The sequence below is a fragment of the Sorex fumeus genome, unplaced genomic scaffold (genome assembly GCF_029834395.1).
Source record: "Sorex fumeus unplaced genomic scaffold, SorFum_2.1 ptg000007l, whole genome shotgun sequence".
NCBI classification, from domain to species: Eukaryota; Metazoa; Chordata; class Mammalia; order Eulipotyphla; family Soricidae; genus Sorex; species Sorex fumeus.
Window position 1 is genome coordinate 36,399,338 of NW_026606064.1, and position 7,951 is coordinate 36,407,288.

General features: G+C 47.1%; 1 pseudogene; it reads left to right on the top strand.

Moving 5' to 3' along the window:
• Positions 1-534: 534 nt before the first annotated feature.
• On the top strand, positions 535-5,599 carry LOC130016029 (glutamine--tRNA ligase-like; annotated as a pseudogene).
• The last annotated feature ends 2,352 nt before the right edge of the window (positions 5,600-7,951 follow it).

Genomic DNA, 7,951 nt, shown 5'->3' on the forward strand with positions numbered 1-7,951 from the left:
GGGCCTCCTGAATGTGGTCACAAGTTTTCTTCAGCTCTGAAAATGTTGTAGCAATGATGTCTTTGACAGTTTCTTCTTCATCGAGGTTTTCTTCCTGTCCCTCTGGACTCCAATAATTCTTATGTTACCCCTCTTGGCTTCATCACAATCTTCTCTTGCCATCTGTTCCCGAATTGTGAGTTTGGTGGGCTTTTGCGTTGCTTTACCATTGTGACCAGTGTGCTTTAGTCCTTCACGTTCACTGTTACTATTCTGGTTGAGTGCGGAGAGAGTTCCCGGATCCGGTCAGTTTTGTTGCCGCGGGATCTGATGTTGCCTCAGTTCCCGTCCCGCGCAGGTCAAGGGAGAAAAGGGGCAATTCTAGGGGATCGAGCTAAATGCGCATTCCCTGGGGGAGTATCAAGCCGTGGGGCAGGCTGTACCTGGTTGAATGAGGAGAGACTGCCAGGAGCCGTTCAGTTTTTTGCCGAACAATGGGCCTCGGTTCCTGTCTGGCACAGATTATACTATTCCCTCTTATAGTGGGAAAGCATTATGGATAAGATTTTGTCGATGGTAGGTACCCTTCTACGTTTCTGAGTTTGACGTTCTTCTCAGTCAGGGGTTATTCTTTGTTTTATAACCGACATTGAGTGAAACTTTTGGAGGAGGTGCTATTTGGAACTGAACTTATACAGCTGTTTTCAAACAGGTCTTTGTTGGAACTTGAGTAGGCTAGTGGGTTGTTGGATTGTAGTAGAAGACGTGGGAAATTTTTGGTTGGTATTAGGCAGCAGGTTGTGGGATGAGAGTCCTGAGTGCTTGATGCGAGTGATATAACTGCAGCCGCATTAGCTGCTGCCGGCCAAGGAGAAGGCCACGCCCACTTTTAGGAGGCCACGCCCCTTTCCTGGTGGCCACGCCCCTAGCCTGTCCCAGGCGACTCCCACCCAGGATCCTGGAATGGAGGAAGGGTGGTCTACAGTCTCCACACTGGGCTTCAGGCAGGAATCTGAGACGCTGCTGGGGGGGCAGGAGCACTTCCCGGCTGGACGCCCCTGACCCAACTGGAGGGGAGGGGCGGACGGACTGGTGGTTGGTCCCCCGGAGATGGACAGGCACTTTCCCCACTGGGCTTCAGGCGGGGATCTGAGGTGCGGCTGGGAGGGCAGAAGCACTTCCCGGTTGGATGCACCCGACCCACCTGGAGGGGAGGGACGGACAAACTGGTGGTCGGTCCCCCGGAGATGGACGGGCACTTTCCCCACTGGGCTTCAGGCGGGAATCTGAGGCATGGCTGGGGGGAAAAGAGCACTTCCCGGCTGGACGCCGCCGAACCACCTGGAGGGGAGGGGCTGACGGACTGGTGGTCGGTCCCCCGGAGATGGCGTCCCTGATTCTTGATCATCGACAGATGTCGAAACTCCGGATTCTTTCTCTCATTTGAGTGAAACGTGATATTCCAAGCATAGCTCTTTCTATTCTTCTTTGGGAGACCTGAATAGCGTTCTCATCTTGTTTGCATAGGGCCCAGGTCTCTGAGGCATAAGTTAATGAAGGAAGAACAGTGGAATCAAAGAGATGTGCCCAGAGCCGGAGGTTCTTCATCCTCTTAGCGATTTCTTCAACGTTCTTGAAGGCGTTCCAAGCCGCTCTCTTCCTCCTGCGCAGCTCGGGTGCCAGGTCATTTGTCATGTTGACCTCTCGACCTAGGTACACATAGCTGTTGCATTCGGAGATGGTCGTTCCGTTGAGAGCAAATGGGGCGTCAGGAACGAGGCTGTTTCTCATAAACATTGTCTTCGTAAGATTCAGCTGTAGTCCTACCTTTCCACACTCACGGTCAAAGTCGGCCAGCATTTGTGCCGCTTGGCTGATGTTTGGTGTTATTAAAACAATGGCATCAGCAAAGCGGAGGTGGTGTAGTTGCCGACCATCTATCTTCACTCCCATTCCTTCCCATTCCAGTCGTCGCATGATGTTCTCGAGGGTGGCACTGAAGAGTTTCGGTGAAATGGTATCACCCTGCCGCACCCCACTCTTGACATCAATGATCACTTCTTTGTAGAATGGTGAGATCCTGGTAGTGAATCCACAATACAACTCACGGAGGATCCTTATGTATTGGGCTTGAATGCCCTGATTGGCTAGGGCTTCAATGACCGCTTCAGTCTCAACAGAATCAAAGGCCTTCTTTAAGTCAATGAACGTTAACCAGAGCGGCATCTTGAACTCCCGAGAAACCTCAATGAGCTTGGTTATCGTGTGGATATGGTCGATGGTGCTGAATCCTTTGCGGAATCCGGCTTGCTCGCATGGTTGTCCTTCATCTAGTGTTCTGCCAATCCTATAAATAGGATGACTCGAGTGAACAACTTGTAGATGACAGACAATAGGCAGATCGGGCGATAGTTGCCAATGTCATGGATGTCTCCCTTCTTGAACAGTAGTATGGTCCTGCTGGTTTTCCATTGGGATGGAACCTTGCATTCAGACAGGTAGTGAGTGAAGAGCCAAGCCAGAGTATTGATGAGTACTGACGGCAGGTTCTTCAGGTGTTCAGGTCTGACCTTATCTGGGCCGGGTGCTGTTTGTTTCTTTACCGACGAAATGGCATGTTGGATTTCGGAAGGGAGAACGTTGGGAACGGCATATCCATCCTGTGGAATTTGGTATGTCGGCAAGTGGACATGGCTATCGAAGAGATTTGAGTAGAAGTCATGGATAATCTTCTCCATTGTCGTTCTGGAGGATGTGATGTATCCATCAGGACATCGGAGGGCAGTCATCTTGGTCTTATAGTTGGCGAAGGACAGGCGGGCATTACGAATACTTTTCCCGGCTTCTGCCACATCTACCAGTAATTCTGCTCTTCTCTCTTTGAGGTCTTCCTTGATTGCATCTCTGCACTGCTTTGTGAGCTCAGACGTTAGCTTGCGGTTGCCTGAGGCATGCGCCAAACCACGCTGGCTAATTAGCTCAAGAGTTTTCGAAGATAGGCGATTTTTTGTGGCTATCTCTCTCTTGGCGTTCCTTGCACATTCATGTAGGTGCTGACCCAGTTGATCATATTCCTCGTCAATGTTGTCAGCAATGGCATCTTCCCATGTTGCCACAATAGTACCAAAGAGTTCCCAGTTAGTGGTCATTCTGGGAGTTCTCTTTTTGAACTTTGCAGCCCTTTCTCCCCGCTCTGTGAAGTAGAATTTTGCACGAAGGAGACGGTGGTCCGATCCCGTTCGAAATTTTGGGACAACAGCGACATCAGTCAGGCAAAACTGTCTATTGAATATGATGTGGTCTATTTCGTTGTGGAATCGTCCACCGGGAAACTCCCATGTCCATCGTTTAGATTCTGCCTTCTGGAACTGTGAGTTACCATGAATGGTCTTGGTCGACATGATGAACTCAGACAGTCTCTCACCCTGTTCGTTCCATTCTAGGCCATGGGTCCCGATGTGAAGTTCTTCAGCTGATCTTCTCGGTCCTATCTTGGCATTAAAATCACCCACAATGATCTTGTAGAAGGTGTGGTCTTCTTTATAGAACTTCTCCAGCTCCATGTAGAACTTCTCGATTTCTCTTTCATCATAATGAGATGTTGGTGCGTAGACAATGAAAATAGAAACTACAGGCAGTAAGCCACATCTATTCAAATGTAAACGTCCGATTTGGGTTGTTAGGCATTTGAATGAATCAATGCTCTTGGCCAAGTTTGTGTTGACAAGGACACTGATGCCTCCAACACCTCTTTTATTGCATGTTCCGAGGAACAATTCTTCTCCAGTGTCGAAAACGCCATGGTGATTCGTGCCTTCTTGTCTCGGTCAGACCAATGATGTCGTACTTGATCATTCGGGCTTGTACCATCAGGTCCTTGATGGATGCATCTGATGCTAATATACGTGCATTGAAAGTACAGACGATCATTTTTGTCTTCCTTCATTGTGGCAGCCTAGGTCGGCCTTGAGATTTTGTCGGCCTCTCCTTTCTCATCCTTCTCAGTGCTGCCATGTTGGTGAAGCCTTCAGGGTCAGGTGAATGAGACCAGTTGTAGTTACTGGTTTTGGCATATCGAATACACAATGGATAGCTTGCCAGGCTCTTCTGTATGGGCGGAATACTCTCGGTAGCTTGCCAGTCTTTCTGAGAGGGATAGAGGCTTTTGGGGCGACCTTTAATCACCCTTGTAGGTGTTACCATATTTGAACCCTATCAAATACGTTACGACAATTCTGGAAGATGGGTATTTAGTGTCTTATGATGTGCAAAGCGGCCGCGCGGGTCCGGAAAGCATCCTGGAGTGTGTGGGGACGGCTGGGTAGTGGAAGTAGTATCCATAGTGGAAGTCTGCCAGTGGGGTATTTATCTGGGTAGGGTGGGTCTCCTGCTCGCAATTCGATCCCTGGGTGGTTGATGGAAGCAGACAGGGCAGGGTAGGGTGGGGCTCCTGATTAGAATCCCTTTGTCACCTGTGGTGGTGGGAGAAAGCAGAGAAGCTCTGTCCCTGGGTCCGCCGAGCCTGGAGTCCAAGGTCTCAGAGAGTTCCGCTTATCTTGTTCTGTGGGTCTTCAGTCGTGCGTGGGTCTCGGCCGGAGCTGCCACGTGGGTCCGGAAAGCGTCCTGGAGTGTGTGGCGATGGCTGGATAGTGGAAGTAGTGTCTGACTATTTTGACCAGCTGTATGCCTGGGCTCTGGAGCTCATACACAGGGGCCAGACCTATGTGTGCTATCAACGAGGAGAGGAGCTCAACAGTCACAATTCTCTGCCATCACCCTGGAGAGTTCGTCCCATAGAGGAGTCACTACTGCTCTTTGAGGCAATGCACAAAGGCAAATTTGCAGAAGGTGAGGCCACTCTGAGGATGAAGCTGGTGATGGAGGATGGCAAAATGGACCCTGTGGCCTATCGAGTCAAGTATACACCACAACACCGCACAGGGGATAAATGGTGCATCTACCCCACCTATGACTACACACACTGTCTCTGTGACTCCATCGGGCATATCACCCACTCCCTCTGCACCGAGGAATTCCAGGCGCGATGGTCTTCCTACTTCTGGTTGTGCAACATGCTGGATGTCTATTGTCCTGTCCAGTGGGAGTATGGCCGCCTCAACTTGCACTATGCTGTTGTTTCCAAGAGGAAGATTCTTCAGCTGGTGGCAGCTGGTGCTGTGCGAGACTGGGACCACCCACGCCTCTTCACACTAACAGCACTTCTACAGCGGGGCTTCCTGCCTGAGGCCATAAACAATTTTGTGCTCGGGTGGGGGTCACCGTAGCACAGACCACAATGGAGCCACATTTGCTAGAAGCCTGTGTGAGGGATGTGTTGAATGATACAGCCCCACGAGCCATGGCTGTTCTGGAGCCATTACAGGTTGTTGTCATAAACTTTCCCGCTGCTAAGTCCTTGGACATAAAGCTGCCCAACTTCCCAGCTGACGAGACCAAGGGCTTCCATCAAGTTCCCTTTGGACCAATTGTCTTCATCGAGAGGACTGATTTCAAGGAGGAGCCCGAGTGAGGCTATAAGCGCCTGGCACCAGGCCAGCCAGTGGGTCTGAGGCATACAGGCCTCCTCTCTCATTTGCCAATTTTTTCTTTTTCATACTAAAATACTAAGAAAATCAGAGAAATTTCAATTCTCATTATTAATTGTTTACACTTTCAAGGACTTCACTATTGTCTCTTGGTTTTAGAACTCACAGAAGCCAAAAATATTTCTTATGCAAGTATGATGGATTACTTCAAACAAAGAGAGAGTTTATCACAGTAGGATGACAAATAATACCTTTTTATCTTATTACACATGCTTATTCAGACTGTTCCTTTTGAAGTGTATTTGATCCTACTTCACCTTGATTTACAATGACATCTTTATAAGAATTTTTAATAAACATTTTTATTGATTTATTGATAAACTAGTCTCTGTATCCCTCACAAATATGAAGCACTTATAACATAGTAATGAACATAAAAAAGAGCATGCTATTTTCAGAGATCTGACACATGGACCCTAACAGATCACTCATTACAGTTCATATTTCTTTGAACCCTCAGTTCTGCTGTCCTTTTTGACTGTGGGTGGGTCATTCTTAGTCTTTGAGATGCCACATAATTTGTGTATAGGAATGCAGATTTTGTGCATCTGAGAACAAACCTCAGACCCAGCACAGAAAACAAGCTGGACTCAGAGTCCTGCCTTTGTCTATCACAGATACAGTGAATTGTTCCCTGTGGACACTGTGGAATATGGTATGGAAGATAGCAGGAAAATAAGACATTAGAGTATCTCAGATTTTTGGAAAGTCATGATTCAGTATGAAAGCCCAGGGTTAATCAGAAAGATCAGATAGAATCCAAATATAGAATGTCAAAGTGTGTCCTGCTTAAACTATCATAGTTTCTTCTCTCAGGTCTAAGGTAGCACTATGGCCATGAAAATCAATGATCTTACAGAAAATTCTCCTTTCTCTTTTGTATTTCCAGTAACACCAACAGAGAGTATCTGAGCATGGATGTAACTGTCACAAACTGGGTGAATAAAAGCACACCAGATAATGAAAATGACTAGGAGGACTTTTATAGAACACTTGACATGGCTTTCCTGATCTCAGACCTCTGCAATTCATTATTTATCTGGTGTGACTGGCAGGAAACTCTGTGGTGTTCTGGCTCCTGCATTTCTGCATGCAGAAAAATGCTTCCTCGGTTTACATCCTCAACTTGGCAGGAGCCAGTTTTGTCTATCTTTCCATCTGTATGTTATACTCCATAAAGAATTGTCGCAAGAACTCCTATTTAGACTTCACCTCTGTTTCACAATTTTTCTTCATAATGTTTGTCTTTCCCTATGCTACAAGTATGAGCATTCTTACTACTATTAGCAGTGAACGCTGACTGTCTGTCCTACAGCCCATCTGGTATCGTTGCCACAACCCAAGACACATGTCATCTGTTGTGTGTGCCCTGATGTGGGCCCTGTTCCTGCTCCTGACCATTCTGAGATTGGAATTCAGTGGCATTCTATTTGGAAAACATGATATGTATTTGTGTAGGCTAATTGATTTCGGCATTGCCTTGTGGCTGATTTTCTCCTTTGTGCTTCTGTTTGGATCCAGCCTGGTACTAATGACCAGATTGCTTTGTGGCACTTAGAAGATGAAGCTGACCAGGCTGTATGTGACCATCTGGCTCATAGTGCTGGTCTTCCCCCTCTGTGGCCTGCCTTCAGGCATCCACTGGTTCCTTATATGCTGGATTACAAATACATAAACTATGCACATATTTATACTTTATCTAGTGACAGAGGTATTAATTAACCTGTGCCAACAGCTGTGCCAATCCCATAATTTATTTTTTGTTAGGTTTTACATAAGCAGCAAAGACAGCAAAGAAGAAGTCTTAAATTAATTCTGCAGAGAGCTTTGAAGGATGTTCCTGAGGAGGATGGAAATCAAGGCAGCCATCCTCAGGAGAGTATTGAGATGGCAGGAAATAATCATGGGCCCTAACTCAACCACATTGCAGACATAATCTTCAGAAATTTTTTCATTGCATTTCAGATATCTGACATTTCTCACTTTTAAAAATAAGTCTTATTTTAGTAAATAAGTGAGCCATTGTTTATTTCATGGTCTGTAAATAAAGCTTAAAAGTCTATTTTTGCATAGTGTTCCAGCCACAGCCATGCTTAAGACCACTCTCCACACATTTAGATGAGCCTCACTCATGAAGGAACCGGCAGAGGAACCCAGGTGTGCTGTGTTTGGCATATAGAGTACATCACGGGTAGCTTGCCAGGCTTTGCCATCCAAGCGAGATACTCTCGGTAGCTTGCCTGCCTTTCCAAGAAGGACAGAGGAATCAAACTCGGGTCGGCCATGTCGGCCGCGTGCAAGGCAAATGCCCTACCCGCCTTGAACTTTATATCTGAGTAATTGAAACCATTCAAAACTAATGTCAA